Source organism: Mustela putorius, unplaced genomic scaffold, assembly GCF_011764305.1.
Source record: "Mustela putorius furo isolate JIRA1106 unplaced genomic scaffold, ASM1176430v1.1 tig00000640_pilon_pilon_pilon, whole genome shotgun sequence".
Lineage (NCBI taxonomy): Eukaryota > Metazoa > Chordata > Mammalia > Carnivora > Mustelidae > Mustela > Mustela putorius.
In genome coordinates this window covers 8,230,313-8,257,600 of record NW_025421432.1, presented here as the reverse complement: position 1 = coordinate 8,257,600, position 27,288 = coordinate 8,230,313, and the positions used below count along the sequence as shown (strand labels likewise).

At 37.6% G+C, this 27,288-nt stretch overlaps 1 protein-coding gene across 8 annotated transcripts in view; it reads left to right on the top strand.

The window, feature by feature from the left end:
- ATP2B1 (ATPase plasma membrane Ca2+ transporting 1) overlaps positions 1 to 27,288 on the top strand; it is a 123,857-nt gene that overhangs the window by 5,689 nt on the left and 90,880 nt on the right. The window contains exon 1 of one of the 8 annotated variants that reach the window (XM_045082978.1): positions 25,943 to 26,087. The exons of the other annotated variants lie outside the window; for them this stretch is intronic. The gene's annotated coding sequence lies outside the window, so the exon portion shown is untranslated. Of the gene's footprint in view, positions 1 to 25,942; positions 26,088 to 27,288 lie in introns of those variants that run through there. 8 annotated transcript variants of the gene reach the window in all.

Here is a 27,288-nt window from a genome sequence, read left to right as displayed (position 1 = left end):
ACTGTCTTCCTGTAAAAGATCTGTCTGTGGTTATTTGTTAAGTTACTTATTAATCTTTGTGAACTCTTAAAGAATGTTCTTCTCTTTTTGTTTTCATGCCCCCATGTCTGCCATTTCCAAGTGACTTGAACATAGGGACTTATTTTGGTAAAAATAATGAATCCTATGTCAGTGGAGAACTGAATATTTGTGCTTTAGTCTGGCTCTTACATTTTGTTAGAAGGAAAAACTTTAGATGTTCCTTCAGACTAAAAAGCCATTAATTGGTGGATAAGTGGTGGTCCTTATCAATTTCAGTTAATAGGCAGCTGTTCTTCAAAAGGAGCAGGTTAGTGTCTAATGATTTTTCAGTAATATTAATGATATAAAACTAATTGATAATTTATCCTTCTGAGCATTAAAACAGAAGTTACTGCTCTTTTACTATTTGTTAAAAAATTTTAGATGCTAAATAACAATTTATATAACAATCTACTCTGAGGTCCAGTTGATATAAACTGGTTTGACTTTAAGCTGTTTTATCTAATACTATATGCCACATGTGGATTATTTAAGTCCTAAAATAGTTGTTTCTGCTTCATTGTAACACAGTAGTAAATAGCCTTTATTGTATTTAAAATATATTTTATGATGAAATTAATTTCAAAGTAAATCCATTTAAAGACTGTTGAACATTTTTTTTGTTGTTTGTTCCAAAAGCTTTGGCTTGTTGGCTGTGCTTTAAGATATATTTAGGCATCATGGGTTATAATTTACAAATGACTATGGAAATCGAAACTAATAAAGATTTCTGGCAGAGAAATCCAGATACACTATGGGTAAACTTTTCACCGTGTTCTTTTGAAACATTTTTTTATTAAATTTTTCCTAGGATAGTGTTAACTGTTTTAAACAGTATGCTGTGTTTTTAGTTAACTCTTTGGTGAAAATATTACTTGGTACTTCTAAGTGCAATAACTTCCAACAGTATGGTATCCCAACCTCTGGAATAGCTGCTTTGTATTAATATTATTGTCAGCTGGGCCTCTGGGGGAAAGAATAAAGATAGTTTTGAATGAACCAGTGCTTGCTTACATTGTGAAATCTGAGATTATACTGCCTAACTGTAAGCTGTTATGACTACTGTAAAGACCTGGTAACTGTAGAAGGAAAAGTTGTACTTTCTGAAAAATAGATCTGAAAAAGGATTTGATTGTTTAAAAGATGCTTTTTAAATAACTCGATTATTTACAGTATGAATTTATTGTTCACTGTACTAACTCAGTGAATTTGCTCCCAGAAGGAAATTAAACAGTCTTTTACTCTCAGAACGCTCAGATCTGCTGCTTTAATCTATCTTTCATATTTGTGCCAGAACTTTTTTTTGTTGTTTTTAAATAGCTTTCCTGCTGTCCTTTCTTCACTAAAACTTCTAACGGTTCTTCATTTTTCTCTTTATCAACATGCACCTTAGCTCTGAAGGCCTTTTATAAAATCGCTCAGTATTTTCCAAAGTGTTTTTCAGAACACTGGCTTCAAGAAATATTAATGGGGGGGGGTTCTTTAAGGGAAGAGGGGCAAAACTAAAATCCAAGATTGCTGGTTTCTGCAGTTTTCCCATTTGGTTCTTCTCCTATCCTTTGATATGTTAATATGGATGGCATCTGTGTAAATGTGTTTAATGCTTTGTTCCGTTTCACAGAATCCCCTTTCCTGGATTATCCCACCTGTTACTTTTCTATATTACCTAATAGGATCACCACTTTTCTGTATTACTTAATGGGATTAGCACTTTGCACACCTCCAGGGGGTGCTATTCACATAGGTCAAACTGTTAATCACCTTTCTTGGAGTTAAGAGCAGTGCTAGTAACTTAGTGCTGACTGCTGCCCACTGGGGGACAGTCATGGAATCTGGCCATGTGTGTCCACTCTGCTCATTCCTTTTGTTGTGACTTCATTATGTTTTTCCTTTCACCTGATGGGACCCTTGATCTTGTTTATCTAAGTGTGCGCATCCTTCAAAACTCAGCATTAGTCTCCCTTTCTCCATCATCACTCATTCACTTTTTTGTCTGAATTTTTCTGTGTAGTCTGGGTCATACACTTCCATTTATTATAAATCGTTTTTGTCGTAGTCATTAATTTCATTTGGAGATAATATAGAGGAGTTGAGATAAGAACATGGGCTGTCCGGGATACATAGAACTTTATCTAGCAAATGTCCAGTCAGTGTTTTTCGGCCTATTGGTTAAGGACTTGGGTATTGTGTGGCTTGGTTGTTAAGGTAAAGCAGATAATGTTGAGGAATTTTTCTTGGTGAGTTTCTGAAGTCTTTTTAACCTTTGCAGTTTTAACTGAGGAGGACTCATAGGACAACCTGTTTTACTTTTGGAAGACAACTATCTTCCATAGAAAGTTGCAAGGACAGTAGAATGTAGTATAGGAAATCTTCGATTTCTTAATTTCAGTTTAGTAATTAATTTGTCTCTTAGGTTTTATTTTGATTGTAATGAGTCATTATACTAGCTAAAATTCATTATACAAGTAAAATTTGTATCTTAAGATGACCAGTTTCGTTTTTCTGTTAGTTCTTTGACATCTTTTCTTTCATTGGAATGGAGGTTCTTAACGAAGTATTTGTTGGATCTGTAGTCTGTTAGCCTGTTGCATGATGTGAAACACCATAGTTTGAAGCATATATTATGGTTTAAAATTTAAACTATGATATTCTTGTTTTGCTCTTTATTGATAGAAATACCGTAAGGACCAAGTTCTTAAATGTGTTTTCGCCGAGGGTTCTGATTTTTCTGAGAGAGTCCTTTTCTATGAACTGAGAATGAATGTTTGCTCGTGACCTGGTGTGGGATCATTGTAGGAAGGGTAGATATACGGTCTCTGTTAAAGTTTAAAGCACAGTATAATATGGTTATTCTTCTAACTGCCTTTCTTAGGTCAAGAAAGGAAAGCCTCAGGGCGCCTGGGTGGCTCAGATGGTTAAGCATCTGCCTTCCTAGAGCAGGTCATGATTCCAGGGTCCTAGGATGGAGCTCCTGCTCAGCTGGGAGCCTGCTGCTTTCTCCCTCTACTGCTCCCCTGCATGCGCTCTTTCACTCTTTCCCTCTCAAATAAATACATAAAATCTTAAAAAAAAAAAAAAAAGGACGAAAGAAAGAAAGAAAGGAAAGCCTGTACTTGACTTTATCAGTTATGTTAAATGCTTATAATACATGAGTCATAATTTCAGACATTCAGGCAATTGATTGATATAGATAGTATGTAAGCTGTTATATTAAAAAACACTTAAGAAAAGTTGCTCTCTAAAGCTCGTTCATTTTCCAGTTGACTGTTCTTCCAACCCTTTTAAACTGTGTAGACTTAATTGTTGGTAAGGGATTATTGTAGAAGAAATTTAAGACTTGCTCCTGCTTTAAGCTGGCAGTAGTAATCATACTTAAATTTCTAAGCAAACGAGGAGCAAAAAATGAAATCTGTGAAGGCAGAAATCAGTGAAACCAGGAAAAGTTGAAATGGGCTAGGGTATGCTCTTTTCCTACGGGGACACAGGTGGATGACACTGGCACATACTCCATCCTGCCCTGCTAATAATCTTTCAGTTTCTTTGCTATCATTCTTCCTTACTGAAGCCTAAAATTAAGGGAGTGCTGCTTGAAGTACTCTGTTTACAAAGCCAATCACAAACACGGGTCTTTAGACAATCCCGACAGCTGATACCATTGTGGAGAACTGTAGAGTTAAGAGGGCAACAATGCAGGTAAAGGACTGAATACAAGGAGGGTCAATCAGTGACTTGGGAAAGAGATGAGGCAAAGTCTAGGAAAAGGAGATCCGCTAGCATCCAACTCTCTGAATATCTGGTCTCTGAAAAACGAACAGCAAGCAGACAGCCCTTCCCTGCTTGCAGAGTGGATTCAGGGTAAAATGTCAGTTCTCCTGCCTTTGGGGTCAAACTCTGCTATATTTTTATATGTAATTGGATGCTGGAACCAACCGCATCTACTTTTGCCTCTGGACCTCTTGTTGCCTCACTCCTTTTGCTAGAAACACCCACGTGTCTTAGAGCCTGTGTGTCTTTTTTTTTTTTTAAGATTTTATTCATTTATTTTAGAGAGAGCACAAGAGCTGTAGAGGGAGGGGGAGGGCAGAAGGAGAGGGAGAAGCAGACTCCCCACTGAGCTGAGGGCTTGATGTGGGCTGGATCCCAGAACCCTGGGATCATGACCTGAGCCACCCAGGCACCTTGAGCCTATGTGTCTTTTGGTATGTGTGATTGGAGCTAAAATTTCTGATTTGGGTTTTTACTCTGTGATGTTCTGTTTAGATTTCTCCATATTTAAATTTGAATTTTACTTTCACCAGTAAAAAGCCAGGTGACCTTGCGTAAATAACTGGGTTTCTTTGTTACCTTCCCCAAAAGTGCAAAATACAAGGTCAAGGAGTTTTGTTTTTATTTTTTTGAAAGTTTCGACTTAAAAATTTTTTATGGCTGTTGTAGATCTTTCTTCCCACCCTGCCCCAAATTTTCAGCCATTTAATTCTTTATTCTTTCAGATTTGCCTTCTAATTTTGTCTTTTAACCTGTTTATCAAAATTTGATGTTTCATCTGTGATATGCTGTGTTTCATTCATGAAAAATTACCTAGTTCAATAAATGTATTTATCTAAGACTTCCAGTTAAAGAAATGGAACATAAGTGACATTTAAGTCTGCTCCCTACCAAAAGCATACTAAAATTTGAGAACGTGTTGAGTTTACATATTTTTGTTAAGATTCCCGGCTGCCTGCCTTCTCTTAGCTTTTAGGCTGCTGGCCAGAGTTGAAGTGTCTTCTCTGAGGATCCTAACCAGCTCTGGGGGTTGGGGGAAACTTAAAGATTCTGGCATTGGCTCTGTGTTTGTGTGAGGAGTTTGTCCTGGAAAAAAAAAAAAAGTCCCATTTTGATCACCCTGCAGTGAACTCCCTAGTCAGAAAGTCCTATATGTGAGTTCAGAACTCCTCTGTAGTGTATTTGTCCTATTTTTTTCTTCCATAATTTAAAAAAAAATTGTTATAGCCCTATTAAGGAGTGATTTACATACAGTAAAATGCACATACTTAAAGTGAAAAATTTGTTACATTATATTGAGGTGAACCTATCACCATGGTCAGGTTAATGAGCATAGCCATTCCCCTAAAAATTTTCTTATGCCTTTTTGTAATCTTCCCTCCTTTCTCCTCTTCTCTTTACTTTGCTAGGCAATCACTGGTCTGCTCTCTCTCATTATAGATTAATTTGAACTTTCTAGAATTTTCATGTGAATCATGCAGTGTGTGCTCTTTTGGGGCTGGCTCTCATTCAGCATAGTTATTTGGAATTCACCCATGCTGTATATAGTAATAGTTCAGTTTTGTTATTGTTGATACAATGTTTTGCCTCTGTGGATATACCACAGTATGTTTGTCCATTGACCTGTTGATGGACATTTTGGGTTCCAATAATGTATAGTGTCCCTTCAGATCTTTTGTCCACTTTTAGGTTGTTTGCCTTTCTATTTGAGTTGTAGTTTCTTTGTATATTCTAGATAAAAGTTCTTTAGGAAACATTACTGTTTGTGTTGGGAGTGGGAGGAAGAATGGTGATGATAGCCATTGATAACACCTAAAAGCGAAAAAGCAAGCAGGAGCACTGTAGTATTATTTGTAGAGGTGGGCTTGGGTACTAAAAGAAATGACACCTATTCCCCATTGCCTCTGAGTGGAAAATGGAGTAGGGGAACTAAAAAAAATGCTAATATTAAAAAGAAAAAAAAGTCTTGAAAATCTTACTCTAAATGGATGGTATTCTGAATGGATGGTGTGCACACATATGTTTGTCAGAACTAAAACAAATACATCCATGGACTAAGTTTATTTGTGTGGACGGCCCAGGTATGCCTGTAAGTCAGTTCTTGTGTCTTGTTTACCGTTAGATGCAGAATTCAGTATTACTTCGGGTAAAAGAATCAGTTTTTACAAAAACATAACTAAGCAATGTGGACTTAACAGGGGGCTTCATTTCTCAGGCAAGTCTTCCTCTACTTTGCAAGGTCAGATTCCCCATTCCTTTATTACGTAGAGCAGTTTGTCCCTACCTTTGGTTTCTTGAGTTTTCCCCCTTGAGTTTTCCCCGGGATTTTCCATACCACCACCACTCCTCCACACACAGCCCAAGCAGCTTATAAAAACCTATAAAGACATTTTCCCCCCAGACGGTTACATACAGGGCTCTCCCTATCATAGGGTTCTGGGATGTGATTTTTCCATTTCTTCGTCTGGATAAATGTATGTTCTTAGTGTTGAGAGTACAGTCCTGTGAAATGTTGATATGTGAGAGACTCTTTAATAAATCTGTTAAGGAATACACTTTTTTAGGTGTGTCTTAAGGATTAACCATATTTTTAAATTCTGCTTCATTAATTTCCTATCTTCCCTTTGAGAAACTTGGTATTTGACGGAATTTCTTACTCTTGCTCTTTTTGGGAAGGAAGTAGAATCTCAAAGGGAGATAGCAATCATCTCTTTTAAGAAAGAGGCTAGAATTCAGAAAGAAAGAAAAAAAAACCCAAAAAACTAATTTTTTTTTGCCGCGTGCCATGAAGAATAGATCAGCTCCAAAACACAGTAATGACTTTGACTTAGAGAAAGGGAATTTAACATTATTGAATAAAATGAACACCTGTGTAATTGCTTTCTACCCGCCAGGTTTTATTCTACACAGTTTATACAAATTAACCTATTTAAACCATGGGTTCTATGGGATTTGGGGGCAAGGTATTCACTACTGAAAATGGAAAGGATTATTAATGGTTTTAAAGGGAAATCCTAAAATACAGCAACTTACATAACTTTTACCAATTTAAGATGTAACAACACTGAGGTATAATGTCTGGGGGAATGTAGACTAATGTAAAATGAAATAAAATCACTCATAATCCTACTTCTGTTTATTTTTGATCCTTTAAAAATTTGTATACCTATTAATATGCTTAAGATAATGTAAGTATAATTGTGTGCTTTTAAGAAAACTATCATTTTTCTCGTCATTTTTTTCATTCATACATTTTAATGACTATGATACTCCATTCTGTTGTCTAATTTCCTTGTTACTAGATGTTTGGGTTTTGAGATTTTTCTCTTATGTTAAATAATTCTCCAGTAAACACCCTTATCTTTATCCATGATTATATCCTTTGTAATTATTGGGTTTAAAGGATTTTGGTAGTTATCTCTTCATTTAAATTTTTCATCTACCCTGTGAGGCTGGTTAGGTATTTGGGATTTTTTTGTCTTTTCTTGCTATTTGTACAATTTATGTCATTCACTCGTAGGTCTCTGCTTTACTTTTTGAAATTCTCAGAGCACTTTTAAAATTTCATATTTTGTTACTTACTTTTTTGGGCACCTCTCTGTGATGTTCACTTTGAGAGCCAGAACTGTTAATCTTCTGTTGCTTCCTGCTGGCCAGCGCCTTGTACCTATGAGGGTGGTAATGACTCTCGAATGAGCATCTTGTGTCTAGTCTTGAGCATGAATCCACTGACGTTGGGCTCCAGTAAAATGCTTGCTTTGTTTCTTCTTAGAAACTGTGATACGCTTGTGGTGAGAATTTATCACAAGACATTATTCCTTTGAAGTTCAGTTAAATATGTCAGTGGAATGACCCTATTGAAGATGAGAAATACTTTTTTTTAACTGTACTATATAAATTTAATTCTTTCTGAAACAGTTCCACCATTCCTGCTTCTAAAGAGTAGGATAGATTTTGCTAAGTGGAATAGAATTCCAAGAAGCCCATAGAGATAGATATTACTTTTTTTTTCACAAAATGCCAATGATACATCATTTTTCTAAAATGCTTCTTTACAGATTAATGTATCTTTTTTCTAATAGAGAAGAAAACTACAAAAATTTAACCTTAAAGTTTTAAGTGCAGATCTGACAGTGGAGGTTCCATAGTATTTAGAAAGGTGTCCTACCTAGCAGGCTCTAGTTATGACATTATATCTGTGATTTTTTTTTTTTTCATCCTCAGACTTTGGAAAATTTAAGATTTTGGATGAATATATTCTTTCAAAAAATACCTATGTGTTCACTGTGCTAGACAGTAACAGCTGTGACCTACCAAGACACGCCGTTATGCAGAGCTTTAAGTCGGCCTCAGTCAGTGTCCAGTGTTCTTCTTGGTTTCTTTTTTTATGCAGTGATTCATCAGGTGCTGTGTGCTTCCAAGGAACCCCTGTAAGTGTGTGCACATGTCTGCTTCCTGATCTTTGATCTCTTCCTATAACGAATGAGGATATATTGTTTCCAGTTATTCTTACACAGAGAAGAAAGGCATTTTGGAGTCTGCTGTCACATTTTCAAACCTTAATAGTTTTGTTGCCATTGTGGGCTATTTTTAGAACTCTTGCTACTGATCTCTGTCCTTGTGTCACTATTGCTTTTGGAGGTTTTTTTGAGTTGTGCTGAGCTCTGCTTGTAATTCCACATACAGCCAGGCTACCAGTTCTGAATTGTGTCATAATCTTGGACTTGCCCTCACTGTTTCCATTCTTGAGGGATATCTGTAGATTCAAATGAAATGTTTCGCCAAGGGAGGCTATATTGGTGAAGGTCTAAGTCCTGCAAAGAGGGAAACTTTTTTTTGAGATTTTTTTTTGGCCCTGTCTCACCAATGTATTTTCAACACTAGGTAGCCCCATAAGGTGGATGCCCCAAGGAGTTGAAAAGGAAGAAATTTTGAGTGGTTTGGGGGGGTATAGAGCAATGATAGTTCAGCTGAAATTTGTATGTGTACAGAAAGAATTTTGAGGTCATCATTAAAAGATGCTAGATTATGGTGGTGTTGAGAACTTTAGAATGACAAGCTACAGAAGTCTGCAAAGGAGGAAGAATAGGACAGTTGATTGTAACTTCTTAACATTTGGTAGCTATGTATCTAACTATATGTATTTGAATGTTAAGAGTCGGTGTTCTTTTTTTCTCTTAAATACAACCTCTTAATTGCTTGGAAAAGTTATGTGTGTAAAAGGATAAAAATGTACCAAAATAACTTTATCATGGCATTCTATAATGTTGAGGTCAGCGAGTAATGGCAGTCTTGTTGTGGAATGCAAATCACTGGGCTAATTGCTGTCCAGAATGCCTCCGAGAGGGGAAGGAATGAAAGAGGAAGGAGACTAGAAGAATGGCGAGAGGTGTGGAGTCATTTCCCTCCTAGCCTGAAGGCTATTATTTATCTGGCTTCCTGAACCATGTAAAACAAGTGGAGAACCGGGAAATTGGCTGAGGCATCCTCTAAGAAGCCAGAAGTCCCTGCATCAAAACTCCCAGTGCCTCACCTGCGTGTAGGTGTTTGCTAAGTGTGTTCCCTAGCATTTTACATATATTCCTGTACCGTTTTGACAACTGGTTTCCCAGCATACTACAGATGAGAGCAAAATTGGAGAAACTGGACAGGTTGTTCAGAGGCAGGTGTAAGTATCCCAGGAAAGAATTGAAAATTGACGTTTGACAGTGGAAAAGGAGATTTTTTAAATGAAAGAGAAGAATTCACAAAACTTAGGAAAAACTAGTCATGGAAAATTTGGTTCAAAAACAAAAAGCTCTGTGCTGGTCTTCCCATCTAGACTAGTCATCTTTTAGGACTTCTCATGAAACTCCTTTGTGAAGCCTTCCCAACCTGTCCAGAAAATTAGATGCTTCTTTCCTGGCACCTACTGAATTTACGTGTGTCCAGTAAGACTGGGCCCTTTGTGCTGCCCCATCTCTGCTGTCAGTGATTACCTTCATCATACCAGCAGTTCTTACTGTGTACAGACATGGCCAGCGTGCACATTATTCTGTGACATACTTTGTACATCCCACTCCCCTTGCCTAAATTCCTCACATTGCAAAATACAGCTCTTCTTTCAGTTCTTTGATGAACCATTTCCCCAGCTTCCCTAGGCAAGGTCATTTCCATGTCTGTGGGCCATTACTTTGTATTAAGTAAATGTTTCCTTGAATCTGAAACATGGGATAGGAAATAAATCGATTCAATAACAGTTGTGGGGGAGCAAAATGAAAAATAGACAGAAACACTTTCACTTACTGATGGAAGCATATTATAGGACTATTCACTTTATTCAATATAAAAAAATTTGAGTCTAAGCCTTTTCTGACTTATAAGTCATGTCAGTCATTTTAGCCATTGCTTGAGGATAACAACGTGGTGGGGTACCTGGGTGGCTCAATCGGTTAAGCATCCGTCTCTTGGTTTTGGCTCAGGTCATGACCTCGGGATGGTGAGATGAAGCCTTTTAGACTCCTCAATAGGCATGGCGTCTGCTTAAGATTCTCTCTCTCTAAAAAAATAAAAGTAAATAAATAACAACATGGTCACATGTTGCTTTTTATAACCTGTGGTCTAAGATCTTAGCCTCCTTAACATCTTTGCAACTGACTTGTAACTGAAATTTTGTGAAGTATGTAGGTTTTGTTTGCATTTCTTATTGATTAAACTCAAGGCCTTTTTTAATAGTCTTTATGTTTTTAGGGTTTTTTTTTTTGTCCTTCATGTAATAGTAAGTTGGAGTGCTAATGCATTAAAAAAGAAACACTACCCTTTTCTTTGATAATTGTGTGATTTTTCTGAGAGGTGGCAAATTCTGTTCCTTTTAATTGCTCTGCCTGGTATGTGACAAGCAGTCTGTGTATAAACCAGCTTTTGCAGTGTTACTTTTTAATTACAGATTTTTGAAAGATCTTTTAAAAAAGCAAAAATTAGGGACTCAAATTCCCATCAACTCAACATGGAAAAAAGGGTGGAGTTAAAATTCTTGGAAGTAGAAAGAATGATACCTGAAATATATTTGAGCAGGTAAATATGGCCTTTCTAAAGTATTATTTATTACTTGTATCTCTTTGCAAATCCATATATCGAGTTCTTCAAGGGAATGAGGTCTAGGTTATTTCATCCCCAGCACTCAGCACCTGGTACATTGTAGGTCTTAAAAAGAGCGGTACTCTTCAGTGATTACTTGCCAGTTTAATTATGCTTGACTTTTTAAAGTTGTCCAAGAGAATTTTGTGGTATGTTGTTGGAAGCTTTTTATGTAAAATATTTAAAGTTATTTCTTTATAAGGCTAAGTTTCAGCTTAGGGCAAATATCTCATAACCTGATTCTGCTGCGTAATTAAGGGCTTTTGACATAAAGAGTGCAAGCACTGAGTTAACAGTCACAGACTTCACACCACTGCATTAGTTAAAGAAAATGGACTTGGCTTACTGGCTTTATTTGAGGTCATGAAAATAAAGCATCTCAGGACACCTGAGTAGCTAGCTCAGTTGGTTAAGCTTTTGCCTTAGGAGCCGGTCCTGATCCCAGGGTCCAGGGGGTGGAGCTCCGCATGTGGCTCTCTGCTCAGCAGGGATTCAGATTGTCCCTCTGCCCTCTGCTTGTGCTCTGTCTCTTGCTTTCTCTCTCTCAAATAAATAAATCTTTAAAAAAGGAAAAAGAAAGCATCTGATTTTCTTTTATAGTTAAGAGGATAGATTGTGTCAGAAGTGTGTTGCATGTAGCAGTTGGTGTCATTTATTTTGTATACAGGGAAAAGGAGTCTTCAGCCCTCCAAATAAGCTGAAGACTCCTTTTCCCTGTAGGAAGAGACGTGAGTCAGTTTACCTGCCCAAATGCTGATGGCCAAGAAAAGGTATGTGGGCCCAACTCCAACTCCCTAGTCCCCTCACTTTCTGCTGTAACACACTGTTGGGCCTTTGACTTGTTAACAGAAGTTTAAAGTGACGTCAAGAGGTACTTTTTTATTTTTTAATTAAAATGTTTTTAGATGAATCTTGAAGTGCTTATCTGTTCACCTAAGGTTTGATGAAAAATGTGTAAGAGGGTAGGCATTCGGTTTATTCTTACTCTGAATATTGACTGCAAGAAGCCAAATTTAAATCTTAGTTTGCTTAGGTTGTGGGAAGGTGGTGCTGTGGATTTAGAGTGACAAACAATGAAGACTTGGTATCATCCTGACCTTAAGCAGGAGGTTTTATGCTACCAGCGGTAGTGGGAGGAAAGAGGATTGTTGATGGAATGTGGTATATTTGATGCTATCTAGGGAAGAAAGTTAAGGTCTATAGTAGAAAAGCATTAACACTCAAGATCCAAGAAAGCACTGATGTCAAATCAAAACTAATAAGTGATAAATAATGAGTGGTTAAAAAAAAAATGTTTAGTAATTTTTTGAAACCTAGTTCTGTTGAATTTGTGTCACGAGTTTGAAAAACTCATTTGGGCTTAGGATGTTGACATTCTGAATTGATACTGGAAATTCCATGTTAAAAAATACCCTTCACGGACACTTGTCTCAATACACGAGTTGCTGTAATACAAATTTTCAACCAGTGTCCCTAGAACAAATAGTGCGTGAGCCATCCAGCTTATTAATGAAACTTATTTACAAAGTTATTCTTGATGATCTTCAAAAAAATAAAGCTTTGCTGCCATTGAGGATATTTTCTTTTAAGAGTGACCTAGGCTCTAAAGGAAAATTTAGAATAAAAGTGCTTGAAATAAATGTTTTTAGTATTGGCAGCCTTATTAGGATGAGATAAGGTCAACAGATCTTGGTAAAAAAATAAATACTTTTAGGCTATATATATTCTGATTCATATTTTCATATATTAGTTATTTTATGGGCATACTGAATAGTAAGCAGCATAAAGGGCAGAGTCTGGATTTATTAGATGTTCAGTAAATGCTTATGAGAAAAGAATCCAAATACTCAGAAGAGTTCATAACTGGAATTCCTATCCGTTTCATGCTTACATTATAGAAGGTCAATATGAATTGAATGCAAAAAGTGAATTCTGGGTGTGTCATTGGATCAGTACAAAATGCAGTGTAGAGTATCACAGCTTCTGTGTTTATATCTACAATGGCATTTAGTATTTAGAAAACAGTTGCTTAACTTCTGTGTACATAACACAGTGTACACTAAGGAGGAAGGGTAGGAGATGAAGATGAGGTTCAAAAGAAGTTATCTCCTTAACTGGTTTATGAAAAGCTAGGTAAGATAGATGTATTTAAGTACAAAGATAGCAGAGTTAATAGGTAGGGATTAGAATTATGTTGTGTCAAGCGTAGTTTCAGGTAGCACACGGGGTATTGGAGTCCATTTTGGTTAAAGTAAGTAGCCCCTGTCCTATATAAATGGAAGTTTATTGTCTTTCAATCTTATTTATTGTAAGTAGTGATGCTAAATGAGCAAGATTTAGGATTAAACGCTTTCATGAACTTGAGTAGCCCAGATCTTGACCTCTGACTTCTGATCTTTGTAGGTCACGTCCCTGTTCCGCAGTTTGTAATAGTTGTGCAAAAACTTGGGTCTGTCTTCAGATATTTTATAATCTAAAAGATTTGATAGGCTTTAGCTGTTCCGTTATAGGTCACTCAGTTATCCTCAGTGATGAAGAGTAACGTGAAGTGAAACATCAGTGGTCAAATGAAAGAAAGTGCTAGAAGTTCATCCTCTGGTACAATAAACAGATAAAAATGACCTTCTCTGAGGCTCTTCTTCTCCTTGGGTTAGATGCTTGCTAAAGATTTTGACCTGATGATATCTGTAAGAAGGTGGGTGCCTTTGGGGGCTTACTATCAGAGCTTCTTAGTCGGTCACAGTATGGTCCTTGTTTTCTTCTCCTTATTTGGAACAACAGTGTTCTTACAGGTTGTTAGACCTTTTTTTTAAACACATCTGACTTAGTATTCTTCATGTGACTAACTTGATAGAATGATCTTGCATACACTGTGTGAGTTTTGCCTCCTTATTTTGACATCTTTCAGTGGTTTCCAGGTAGGTGGAGCATTTTGTTTTTGTTTCAATATTGTAAAAGCAAGTATTATCACAACTTGTAATACCTAGCAAATGAAATTGCTGGGTACCATTTATTTCAGTCTGTTGAATTTATACCTCAAATATTAATATTTTTCTCTCTTGGCAAATAGAGTATATGGAATAAAATGTAACATTTCTTTTATTCAGGTACCCCAGTTATATAATTTTTATCATCAGTTCTTTATTGGATCATGTACATTAAGAGGAAGAATGAGCTAAATTTATGCTTTTCCAAAGATATTTGGAATGTATTTTTAAAGGGGGTCTCATTTAGAAACTTGACTGCTTCTTTAAATTGGAGCAGAAATTTTCTCATTAAATAAATATTGAGATTAAGTTCTAATTCATGAGAGTTTTATACCATTTTAGAAAGGCATTCTGTGTGGCAGTATCTTTATAGGAAAATCATGATATTAGTATTACGTAGGTGAGGAAGGGACTAGGTGATCAGATAGGCCACTTTCTTGACCTCATTGCCTAATATGTTCAAAGAGGCTAAAACATAAATGACCCCAGAGGATATAATGTTAAAGTAATTATGGGTATATGGTAGAGACACGTTTATGTTTTTATTTGGGTGTCCAGTTGTTTTCTCTTAGTATATGGGTGGCCACTGTAGTGGCACTGGCTGTCCAGTTAGCTGATGTAAATTTGCTACATGGATCTACATGCTCACACACATCACACACGGGAAACATGAAACCCTTCCCAGTCATGTAGTGCTTCATGTTGGGATTGAGCATTTACATACTATGCACCAGTGTAGACGAAGTAAAGCTCCTGGAAATGGTCTGTACCTGGAGAGTGTTCTTGGGCTGGTTCAGTTGTTTATGAGTGTGATTGGTTAGCTTGTGTTCCTTTATTACATGTTGGTAGTAATTAATAAAGACTGTATTCAGTGAAGCACTGTTTTTGCTAAAATTTCCTTTTAGGAGATTATTTGGAAGGTTTAATTATGTGCTCCATTACATTGGATAAAAGAGGAACTACAGTTGTGATTTTTATACCGTAACTACAAACTGAAAGTGAATGTGCTCAAAAGCGTATTTGTTATCTAGCATTCAGCAGGAGGATAGGGGACAAGAGAAAGGGCTCTGGTAAAGAGGAGACCAAAGTCAACCTGGGATGGATTGTAGATATTGGAAATAGGACCATTTTGTACTCAGAAATAGACTTCTAACAGCTTAAGCTGGTATAGGCTTCTGGTTTATCTTCTCACGGGAGTTAAGGTATAAAATAGTCCTTCTTATCTAAAAAGGGTGAAAGAAAGATTGAGTTGAAAAAGGAGTTTTACAGATGCTTAAGGGAATTTCAGAGAATTTTCTTTTAATAGTGTCCGGTGTTTTCAGTTCATACTTGGAGAGAAAAAGCATTAAAATTAAATATTGCTTGAAGTAAAAGGGAATATATTAGTCTTGTAGGGCTGCTATAACAAAATGCCGATGACTTAAAAAAAAAAAAAAGGATATTTTTTTAACCCATCAAAATTCTGGATGCTGGAAGACCAAAATCAAGGTGTTGGCAGGTTTGGTTTTCTCCTGAGGCCTCTTTTCTTAGTTTGTAGATAGTTGACTTGCTGTTTCCTCTTGTGGGTTTTTCTCTGTGCTCACATCCCTGGTGTCTGTTCCTCTGATAAGGACACCAGTCCTGTTGGAATAGGTTCCCACCTTTGTGACCTCATTTAATCTTAATTACCTCTTTAAAAGCCCTATCTCCAAAGACTGTCACACTGGGGGTTAGTGATTCAACGTAATGAATTTGGAGGAGGCACAATTCCATCCATAACAGGGAACACACAAATAAATTGACAGTAACGTGTTACTTTGTTGAAGAGGAATGGTTGTCAGACTTAGCATGTGTCAGAATCACCTGGAAAGCTTGTTCAAATACATTGCTCTTCCTCCCCCCACCAGGATTTCTGATTTAATAGGTCTGGAGTGGTCTGAGAATTTGCATGTCTACAGGCTCTTAGGGATGCTGATGATGCTGGTCTGGGGACCATAGTTTGAGAATTTGTGATGTCTTATCCTCCGTTTGGATTGAGAGGAATTGTTAAAGAATGCCCCTGAGATAGAAGGAGCCACCTTGGGGATGGGAATGATGAGATGCGGCTGCAGTGGGAAATGGAAGACCAGTGAGAATGATGAAGAAACTGTTGGTTTTGCTTATCTGCTATTCTGTTTACTCTCAATTCAGTGAATTAAAGAGATGGTGTTTGATTGGAGGTTGAAAGCAAGTACTTCTGTTGTCTCTTATGGCAGGAAAACGGACTTCAGACTACGTAAGGAATTCAGTTCCTGGAATATTTATCATCTCCTTCAAATCTTTGTTGAAATGTCACCCTCTTTATGTGGCCTTCCCTACCTACTAAATTGTGTCTACGAATTTGGAAGACGATCCCAAGAGAAGAGGGCAGACACTAGAATGAAAAATCTAAATTGGGTTGAGTGGTACCTGAAGCTTGGAATTTAGTGTTCACTGTGTTGAAACAGACTTTTGTGTTAAAGTCTAGGCAGTACATAAAATTAAGCTATGCTTCAAAAGTTCATTTTTGTTGGTATGGAACTTGAAACAAATTTTCCCACAGAAATGGGATTATAAACAGTTGATCAACAGAATTCTGAAATGAAAGCTCAGTTGCTAGTACTACTAGCCTGCGATCTGGAAGTGCCTACTACATTATTATAGGGTAGCAGGCAAGAGGGAAAGAGAGGGAGAGGCACCAAGTTACCTTCTCCTATCCAATTTCAAATGGACCAACAGAAGATTAAGCTTTAGAGAGTGAACAGGAGTTCTTTTGTCAAGTGCTACAAAATAACCAACATTTCTTTTAAAAAGTGCTCTCCTCTTGGCATTGCTGATTTTTACTGGATAACAAGTCTTATATGAATGATCAGTGTTTCCCTCATGCTTCAAGATTCTTGTAAGAAGTGTATAAGCTCATACATGTTATTGGTGTGTGTGTGCACATGTTTCATATATATGAATATATATATATGAAATTGTGAATTCGTCCTGATCGCTCCCTTCCAGGCCATACTACGTCGTTCTTCTTTGCCTTACCCCCATTCCATTTTTTGGTCTCTCTTTCCACAGGGAGAACTCTCCCGTGGTGCACATGATATAATTTGAGAACTTCTGTCTTCATACTGCTGTGATAAACACAAGTACTAAGAGAAGTTTAAGGTTTGTTGATACTCCCTTCCCCTGCACCCAGACTCTAAGGCTGTATAGTAAAAATAAAACGGTGTCTAAAAGTTACTTGTATTAGGTTCTCCCCCACCCCTGTCAGTGTGGCCATTTTACTCCTTTAAACGACAGTGGGTGCTCCTTCACTTACGTTTCCAGTTTTATCTCCTCCCCAACGCTTTTTGTTTCAATTTTAAAATTTTGAATATGTAGAGCATTAGTATGCTTTCAGAAGTCAAAACTACACATAAAAAATGTATACTCGGGGCACTTGTGTGGCTCAGTTGGTTAACCGTCCGCCTTCGGTTCAGGTCATGATCCTGGGGTCTTGGGATCAAGCCCCGCATTTGGCTCCCTGCTCAGCAAGGAGTTTGCTTCTCTCTCTCCTGCTGCTCCCCCCACTGCTCATGCACTCTGTCTCTCTCAAATAAGTAAATAAAATCTTAAAAAAAAAAATGTGCACTCAGAATTCTTTTTTTCTTTCAGCAGTCCCCCCCTCCTTTGTGCAAGTAACTAATTTTCTTGTTTTTTGGTGTATTCTGTTTCTTTTCCCCAAAATAAACAGACTTACGTATGTTTTCTTATTTCTTCTTCCTTAATACAAAACATGGTGTATGTTTGTGCTCTGCTTATTTCCCCCCGCTTGATGTATCTTGCAGATCCCTCCATGTTGGCTGGCAGAACTCTTCCTCTTTTTTTTTTTTAAATAGCTGCATGATTCTCTGCTGTATGTGCTCTTCTCTATGCAACCACTCCCCTGTGTTTGAACATTGAGGTAGTTTCCAGCATTTTGAAGTTATAAATAGTGCCGCAGTGAATAGATCTGTGCATATGTGTTTTCCTGTCTTTAAGGTATATCTTCAAAGTAAACTCCCGGAAGCAAGATTGCTGAGATGGAGGGTAAATAATAGTATTTTTATTAGCTGTTATCAGATTTCTTTCCATAGGGATGTGCTATGTTCTGCTTATTTATTACTGTTTAACAAACCCACACCAAACCTAATTGCATAGAACAGTCCTTTTTATTACAGTCCTAGATTCTAGATGAAAAATTTGGGCAGAGGAGAGCAGGGTATCTTGGCTTTTCTGCACATGGAGGTTGCACTGGGTGGGGGGGTGGGGGGTCTGTCATCACTGGGTGATAGGGTGGGACTGTGATTATATGGCAGCCTCTTTACTCAGCCCGGACTGAGGTGGCTGAGGTTGGGCTCAGTTCAGACTGTCAGCCAGCACGTGCACATGTGGTCTGTCACAAGTGCGGCTGTAGCTTCTTCACAGAATGGGCAGCCTCGGTTGTCTGAGGGTCTGTCAGGAGAGTGAGCGTTTCCGGAGAGCCACAGGAGCTATGTGCCCTTGTATGACTTAGCTTGGTGTCCAGAGGTGTCACTTTGGTGGTATTCTTGGCGGGAGCATCCCCAGAGTCTGCCCTGTTCAAGGGTAGGAATGCAGACCCCACTTCTCCAAGGAACTAGTGTCAAAAATTTGGAGTTGTGGGGCGCCTGGGTGGCTCAGTGGGTTGAGCCTCTGCCTTCGGCTTGGGTCATGATCCCAGGGTCATGGGATTGAGCCCCGCATCAGGCTCTCTGCTCAGGGAGGGCCTGCTTCCTTTCTCTGTCAAATGAATAAATGAAATCTTTAAAAAAAAAAAAAATTTGCAGTTGTGTTTTAGAACTGCCCCACGACCTTCTGCATACACTGCTGGTGAATTCATTATTTCCCGGGACCCTGCCTAAAAAGTGTTATTTCCCAGGTTTTGAATTTTTGTGAATATGTTTGATAAAAGATGGTATTTCACTAGAGTTTTCATTTGCATTTCTCTTATAGGCGACGTTTCCCTGTTTTTAACGGGCTCTTTTTATATTTTTGGGAACTGTCTGACTTTTGCTCATTTTTCTATAGGAATTTTTTTTTCCCACTTAAAACATTTCTTTTTAATTGGGGAAATAGCCCTTTGTGATGTTGCAGATACTTTCTTCATGTTTATTATTTATGTTTTGACTTTGCTTAAGTTGTGTTTGCCATGTAGAAGTTTAATTTTGTGGTCATATTTATTCTTTTTTAATGCCTCTGAATTTTAAGTCATAGTCAGGAAACTTCTTACATTCCAATTATGGAGGGATTCACTTGAGTTTTCTTCTAGTTCTATTTAGTTTTATGTCTTTGATCCATTTGGAGTTCATATGGTATTAGGGATAGATAGATAAAACTTTACATTTGTCTAACTGTCCAGTTGTCCTGACACTATTTATAAAACATCTCTTCTTGGCTTTCCCTCCCTGTCAAGTAATCTGAGTTACTACCATTATTATATACTAATTTCAGTGTGTAGTTAGGCCTGTTTCTGGACTTTCTCTTCTAGTCCTTTGTGCTTTTCATGTATCAGTACCTCGCTCTTTTTATTCATAGAGGCTTTACAGTACGTTTTAATATCTGGTAGAGTTAATCTCCCTATCATAGTTCTTCCTTTAGTGTGGTTTCCTGATTATTCTTGTGTGTTTATTTTAGCATTTAACTTTAGCATCAGTTTGTCTAGTTCCAGAAAAGAGCTTGTTTTTATTTGGATCACATTGCATTACACATTGATTTAGGGAAAACGGAAATCTTGATAACATTGAGATGTCCTAATCATGACTAAGGGATGTCTTTCTAGTTCAGGTCTATACTGCTTTCAGGAGTGTTTTTACAGGATTTTTTTAAAATGTAGATTTTGAACATTTCTTAAGTTTATTTGTAAGTATTTTCAATCTTTTTTGGTTGCTGTTGTAATGGGGTTTGCATCTTCTACTTGGTTATTAGTTATGTATGTGGAAGGCATTAATTTTAACCCTTATTCATTTATTTCATTGTTAAGTTAGGGGGTTTTTCTAGTTTTTTGTTGTTGTTGTTTTTGTAAGATTTCTTTATTTGAGAGAGAGAAAGCAAGTGGGAGAGAGAGAGAGTGACCATAAGCAGGGGAAGGATTAGGGGTAGCGGGGAGCCTGAAACGGGGCTCGATTCCAGGACACTGAGGTCATGACCTGAGTCTAAGGCAGACACTTAACTGACTGAGCCACCCAGGTGCCCCATTAAGTTAGTTTTCATTGATTTTTAGTTCTGGAGTCTAGGGTCTTCCAGATGTATTATCATGTCATGTATAGAGATTGTTTTATTTTTCATTTCCCATTCTTTGATTATTTTGTCTAATTCATTGGCTGATACCTTCAAAATAATGTTAAATAGTAATGGATTAGTGGGCATTTGTTTTTGACCATATACTGAATGACTCTAGTATTTTCCCATCAATTTACTGACCTTAGAATCTGTATACATCATGATCATGGTAAGTATGCATTTGTTTCTGCTTGCTATTAGCTTTTCTAATATTGGAGTATTCTTGCATTCCTCGTATAAGTATCATTTTATCATGGTGTATTTTTTTCCCTTAATATGTGGTGTTGGAGTTTGAAGAAGTCCTAAATAAAATAACTATAACCAGGGGTGCCTGAGTGGCTCAGTCGGTTAACTATGTGACTCTGGATTTTGTCTCCAGTCATGATCGTCAGGGTCATGAGATAGAGTCGTGCACTGGTCTCTGTGCTGGGCAAGGAGCCTGCTTAAGCTCTCTCTCCCTCTCCTTCTGCCCCTCCTCCCTGTGTATGCACCCACTCTCTTTCTCAAAAAAAAAAAAAAAAAAATTGTAAGTGATACTAGTGTGTGATCTTACTCTGTCTTCATTAGGTTTAGGCATCAGTGTTATACTTGCTTCATAAGAAACTTGGAAGTTTTATTTTCTAGGCTCTGAAACAGTTTATGTAGTCTTGGGATGCTGATCTCCAAAAGTTTAGTGAGATTGCTCTGTGAAACCCTCTGGACCTGGTTCTGTTTTGTGCAGTTTTTTTTTTTTTTTTTTTTCTGCTGTGGTCAGTTTTGGTAGGTTGTGTTTTCTTGAGGAAGTAGCCATTTCATCTAGGTTTTCAGATTTATTTACATAGAAGGTCTCAGTCTTTTTTTTTTTTAATTTTTTTCTGCACGAAGTAGTTTCCTTTGTTGTCATTTTATTTAGTGTATTTGTATATTCTCTCTACTTCGTCAGCATGTGTAACACATACATTCTATTATTTTAACCATGTTCTTCTTACCTTTGTCTTTATTCCACAGTTAAGTCTGTTGAATGCTCACCGTTAATTCTTTTGCTTATGCTCCTTCTGTTATCTCTTGGATCAAGTTCCATCTTCCAGTAAATTTTTTAGTAAAGGCATGTGTATATAGTATTCCTGGGTTCTTCTACAGTTGAAATTGTTTTTTTTCCTTTTGTAGACTTAATATTTGAAGGAAACCTTGGCTCCTATATTGTTAAATTTCTTGAGAATATTTTTTAGTTTTTTGTTCTTTTATTTGAAGTCTAATTTTATTACTTTTAAAGTAATTTGATATTTCCCCCTGCCCCTGAGGATTTTTTCACTTTGTCTTTAAACTTAAGTATTTTTACTGAGACATGTGTTGAAGTAGATTGTTTGGGGTTATGTTTCCCAGATATACATCGATTGCTTTCTATATGCTTATTTAGATTTTTTTTTTAATTTCCAGAAAGATTTTTTGGGTTATAATTTTAAGTATTTTTCTCCTTTGTTTTCGTAAATGACTCCAGTTATACAGTGTTGGACCTCTTGCACGTATTATGTTTCAGACACTTTCTTTGAATCTTTTTATTCATTCATCTCATTTTCATTCTTTTATTTTCCTTCCTTCCATGTCTCTTGTTAGATTTTCATTCACATCCATTCTTCATCAAACATTTTGTAATTTGTTGTTCATTTCAAAAAAGTTTTCTTTTTTTCCCCTCTTATTCCATCTCTGAGCTTGATCAGTTCTCATTGCATTTCTTCCTGGATTTTTGTTTCATTTCTGTTTTTAGTTTTTGTGTTTTAGGTGGTAGGTAATATTTGTTTTTAATATCTCCAAATACTTGCTTGAGGGTATTTAACTCAATTTGAAGTACTGCCTTACAGTTTTCTATTATTTCATGGTTTTTTGGTGTGTGTTATCATTGTTGTTTTGTGGAGTGAATGTTTGTCAGCTGAAATGTTGTGATTTGCATTTTTTGTTTCCCTTCTCTGGTAGCTTTGTATGGAATTGGTTTGATTTTTTTCCCCCCCTTTCTATTCCTAGGCATTTTGTGGACATCTTAGTTTGTGAATGCCTTCAAGTCAAAGAAGGGAAGTTTTGGTTTTTTTCTTTTCCTTTGTTTTTGTTTTAATGGATGATGGCAGTAGTGAAGAAATTGGGTGGGAATTTGTATGTATTTTTCTCTGGTTTTTGCAGGATCCTTAATTTTCCCTTCTTTTCCTTCATTGCCACATCTCCCATGACGCACCTCCCTTCTCTGTTTCTCTGCTTTCCTTGAGCCTGCATTTCCATTGCTGGTCCCATTCAGTCTCCTCCTAGGTAGCTGATGATATCAAACTTTCTTTTACTCTGGGTGATTTTTGTTTTCTGTGCTTCATCTGTGTCCTCTGGTCCCTTCTCTTTTCCATTGCGCCTCTTAAGCGTCTCCTCTCCTGTGTGGTGTAGCCATAGTTTGCAAGGCACTGGGAGCTCTGTTTGATTTGGTGTTTATTTCTTACTTCGTAGGTAATTCAGAGTTTGTGGTATTCTGTCTCCTAGTAATGCTGAGGGTTATGTGTGGTTTTATTTGCACTCTGTGATTTTTGTATTTTGAGAGAGAGAGTTTGGTATTGAGGCTGCTACCATTATCCTCCTGACTTAGACATTCTAGAGGAGCTTTTTAAAGTTGAGATTCTTGGGCCTGGAGACTGATTCTCCGGGTATGGAGTGAAGTCTAGGTCTCTGTATTTATACTGAAGTTCTTTAGATTATTTGGTTACACAGCGAGTTTTGAGAACCGCTTGCCTTTGACCACAGATCAACAAAAGTGTTCTGTAAAAGGGTCAGATGTGAAATATTTTAAACTTTCGAGTGCATGACCAGTCTTTATGGAATTTTTTTTCCCTTTTTGTCTTAAATCCCTTAAACCTATTTTTTAAAAAGTACAGTTCTTAGCCTTGGCCCTTGCAAAAACAGGCTGTAGGCAATTTAGGCTGACTCCAGTTAAAGAACAAAATGCCCTCCTCTGAGCTTGGTTTGAAGGTTCCCATAGTGTTTACTTTCCTCTGAGAGCCTGAAACAAGGATTTGTTGTTGTTGTTGTTCTAATGGTGTAAGCAGCTTTGGATCTACTTAGGAGTGTAAACCAAGGCAGGGGTGGAAGTAGCCGTATGCAGTGGGAAGTGTCAGTGTGGGTGGTGCTTGGTAGCTGCTTTAGCAAGGGAAGAACTTGATACATCATCCCTGTAAAACACCTGATTTGACAGAATACTGTACTTTGATCGCTGCCTTGTGTATTCACCACAGCACGTGTGCAAATACGTGAACGAGGCACCTTTGAAGAATATGTAAATTGCAGATGTTTTCTTCCAGAGTTGTTCGAATTTTAAGAATTTATGCCAAAATTATTTTGACTTTTTGCACTGCTGATACTGAGCTTTTCTGGCAGGATACAGGTTCAGTCACTTCTTAAGGCAATCCTTGATTTGTGTTAGTAAGACAGACACAAGATAGCTTCCTATTTCCCGTGTCCGGAGGGCATGCTCTGAGTCCTAGAGCTGTTATATTGTCTTAAATGGATTGGAGAAGGTGCAAGAAATCTTACTGTATCTTCAGCACTTCTGATTCCCTAGCAGTACTTTTAAACAGGCTTTGATGTGTAAGACTCACGGCGGGAGCAGAGATCATTCTGGAGGGTAAATAATATGAATGCCAGCATAGAGGTGAGGAGGAGTAAGGCTTAATTAGCAGGCTCATTATTCATTGAGCCATTTCTTCATGTCAGTCACTGACAGGCTCTTTTTCCACTCGCTAGAAGAAAACATGAAATGGAGGTCAAACGGCCACTTTTTTTTAAAAAATGGCTTTTTTAAACCTCGAGAGTCACATCATTTAATCCTGTGTTCCATGAAGGGATTGATTTCCATTGTAGAATCACTTTGCTTTGAAACATGGGGTTTTAAAAAAAAAAAAAAAGGCACTCCTGTTAGTCACCTTTATTTTTGGTCACAAGTCACCCTATTTATCTACATTATTCACTGATGAAGTCTTTCACATAAACTCTTACTTTGTGTGGGAAGGTGGGGCAGTTAGTAGGTTAGTATTTTTGCCTGGTGCAATGGCCTTAACTCCTCACTGTTTCAGAGATGTTCTACTTCCACTTCCTCACCTAATGAGAAAAAAATGGATCAAACTAGTGAAAAGTTTCATTACCTCTCCCTGTACCAGGGTCCACTTTTTGAAGATGCAAAAGTAATCTCAAAACACATATCAAAGCATAGCTCATTGTAATTAATGATCAGACTCTTTGCCATGGCCTGCAGGCCCCTCGCTCAGTACCTGGCCCTTTCCAGCTCTCCCAGCTTCTCCGCCAGGGTGTCTGCTTCGTACTCTGTCCACGAGTACGAAGGAGGGAAGGAGCAGAGATCATTCTGGACGGAAATAATATGATTGCCAGCATAGAGGTGAGGAGGAGTAAGGCTTTCCCTCTCTCTCTTGGGCAGTTCAGCCTGGTTCCTACCTCCAGACCTTCCTGTTCCTCCATCACGGATGTTCTCCCTCCTCACTCCTCACTGAATTGAAGCTGCTTTGTCATGGTTGGGGACATTCTCAGATACCATTTGCTACCCACATTAAAGTAGTGCTCCTTCTTTGCACACTTTCTTTAGGTCTTGTCATTCTCAGAAGACCGAGGAGACCCAGAATTGCTAGAATTCAAGGTTCATTAGGACAGGAACGTGGCCCTATACACTACTGATTTCTGGGTTCCTAAAATACTGCCTGGCACTCAGTAAGCACTCATTTGGAGGAATGAATGGAAGTTATACCAGTCTGTGTAATTTTCATTTCAATTTAATGTTTCATTATTGATAGGAACAGCAGTGTAACGCCCCCACCCCGCTCCACTTCTCTCAGTGAAGGGCTAATTCAGCGGGAAGTGTCACCTCTTACCTACGGCATCTCTGATCCATGGGTTGTAGAAGTAAAGTTTTTTTTAAAGGAAGAAGATTTCAGCGTAAGGATAAGTACATAATAGTCTCTCTGTAACTATAACTAGGAAAGTTGTTTTCTAATCAGTTACCTTTTTAAAATAAATTTTTAATATTCAGTCCTCTGAATTAGGTAATGAAGAGTTGCATTTACCTGTACTTTTCTTTGATTGCCAGAAAACATGAAGATGGCTCTTGTCTTTTAAATAGTATGGTTTGTGTGCTTTCCCATAAGAGTGTCTGTATTTAGATTTCTTTAGAAATGACACCATGAAGTTTCCTTGACTCTTGACCCACACAAAGAGGGAGCTCTTCTGGTGCTGAAGCAGCCCAGTGTCCCATGAATATATGACCGGGTGTTCTAAAACTGGCTGTTTCTTCAGTATCAAAGACCTCTTCAGGCAAATAATGCTTTTCCTCAGTTGGAAATGTTGAAGGTCCACTGCTGCCTTCACTCCTTACTTAATGTAATGGTAACCAGGCAGGGTTAGGTTGAATCTATAGTGAACTAAAACCTTAAGGTTTTTGTTTTGTTTTAAGATTTCTCTGTTCTGTATCTGTATGTGGCTTTTCTCCCCCTGAAGAAGTCTAAGCACAGGCTCTAACATTTATACACTCTGACCTTGTTTCCCTTTTGTGCCCCGCACACAGCCTGTGTAGTCTTCCATCTAGTATGAGATCTTGCCTAGCTGTGGCATTTGAAAATTGTTTGTCTTTTATATTTTCATTTAGGTTTTTGATGGAAAAACAGGGAACGGGATGAACATATAATTTACTTGATAGTCTACTCCTGGTGAAATTATGAATAGCCACATCTGACTTTCTGATAGAGAAGAAGAAACGAGCACTGGTGCAGTGTGGTACCAGGAGAGATAAGCAAGTACAAAAAGAATGGAAGGAATTGCTTCATGTATTTTCAAGGAAGTGTAAGTAGTATTCCTTCCAGTACAGTTTTCCTTTGAAGATAGTAGAGGAAGTACCTTTGTTCTGTGGCATTTTCAGTCTTAAAATGAGTACGACGTAAGTTTCGTTACATTCTCGGTCCTGCATTCTTCCATTTAAGATACGGTGAATCAGATATTACCCTTAGTGAGTTAGGAGGAGAATATTTGAAGGGCAAATTAATCTCAGTTGGAAACGATTTCTTAAAATGTTCATTAGTGTGCTAGAAAGATTTGGGGAGGGTATAATCACTGCCTCCCACTTCCCAGCACACAATTGAAATTAAACTCCTGTGGATAAATCACTCAAAACAGCTGGGCTCTGCATAGGAGTATCTCAGAAGCGGGGCCCTGAATCCATGAAAAATACAAGGTGCTTAATATCCTGTGGGGTCTGTATTCAGTATCATTGGGCAGTGATAACGAAAGCTTCTGTCTGCTGGTTCTTGTATTGCCTTCCTGGTCTATTGGGTGTGTGAAGTAGTTGTTACTATTCAAAATGGTGAAATACTTTCCCGACTAGTGCTGTGATTGGGAGGTTTGGTGTGGTTTGGTGGTGATGGCCGCGGCGGTGGCGTTTGGTTTAGAGAGCGTTGCTTCTCAGTATTTCTTTGATCCGTAATGGATACTGGTTCTTGCAGAGTTTTCTTCTAAGGAGAGATCATTATTCAAAACCGTAAAATACAAAGCAAAGCAAGAACACATCGCTTTGGTTTCTGTTCTATAATAATAATAATTAAAAATGACTACTGTGTAAATCTGGGGATTATAATTGTTTTAAAAATATGAATTTAGAAGGGTAATTTCCGTAAACGTGTGGGAGCCAAAACATTTTGCTTTATGTGAATGTGGCAACAGGTATGAAAATGAATAAGTTGCATCTGTTTGCCACTTTTATACTTCTGGTCAAGTAAATATGGTGTCCTAGATAAGACTTGGTGTTCCCCGAACTTTGTGTACCACTTTGTTACTCTTTTAATGGAAATCATATCTACAAAACAGCCAAGTAGAAACACTCTTCTCAACTTAAAGATTGAAGTATAATAAATGCTTATTTTTCAGATCTTTTCCAGGACATTGTAATTTTTAAATGAGTGTCCCAAGTCATACGCAGTTACAGCTGATGCTGACACACATAGTCTGAGGAAGTAGATCACCAGTAATTGTGCCCACCATAAGTTGTGTA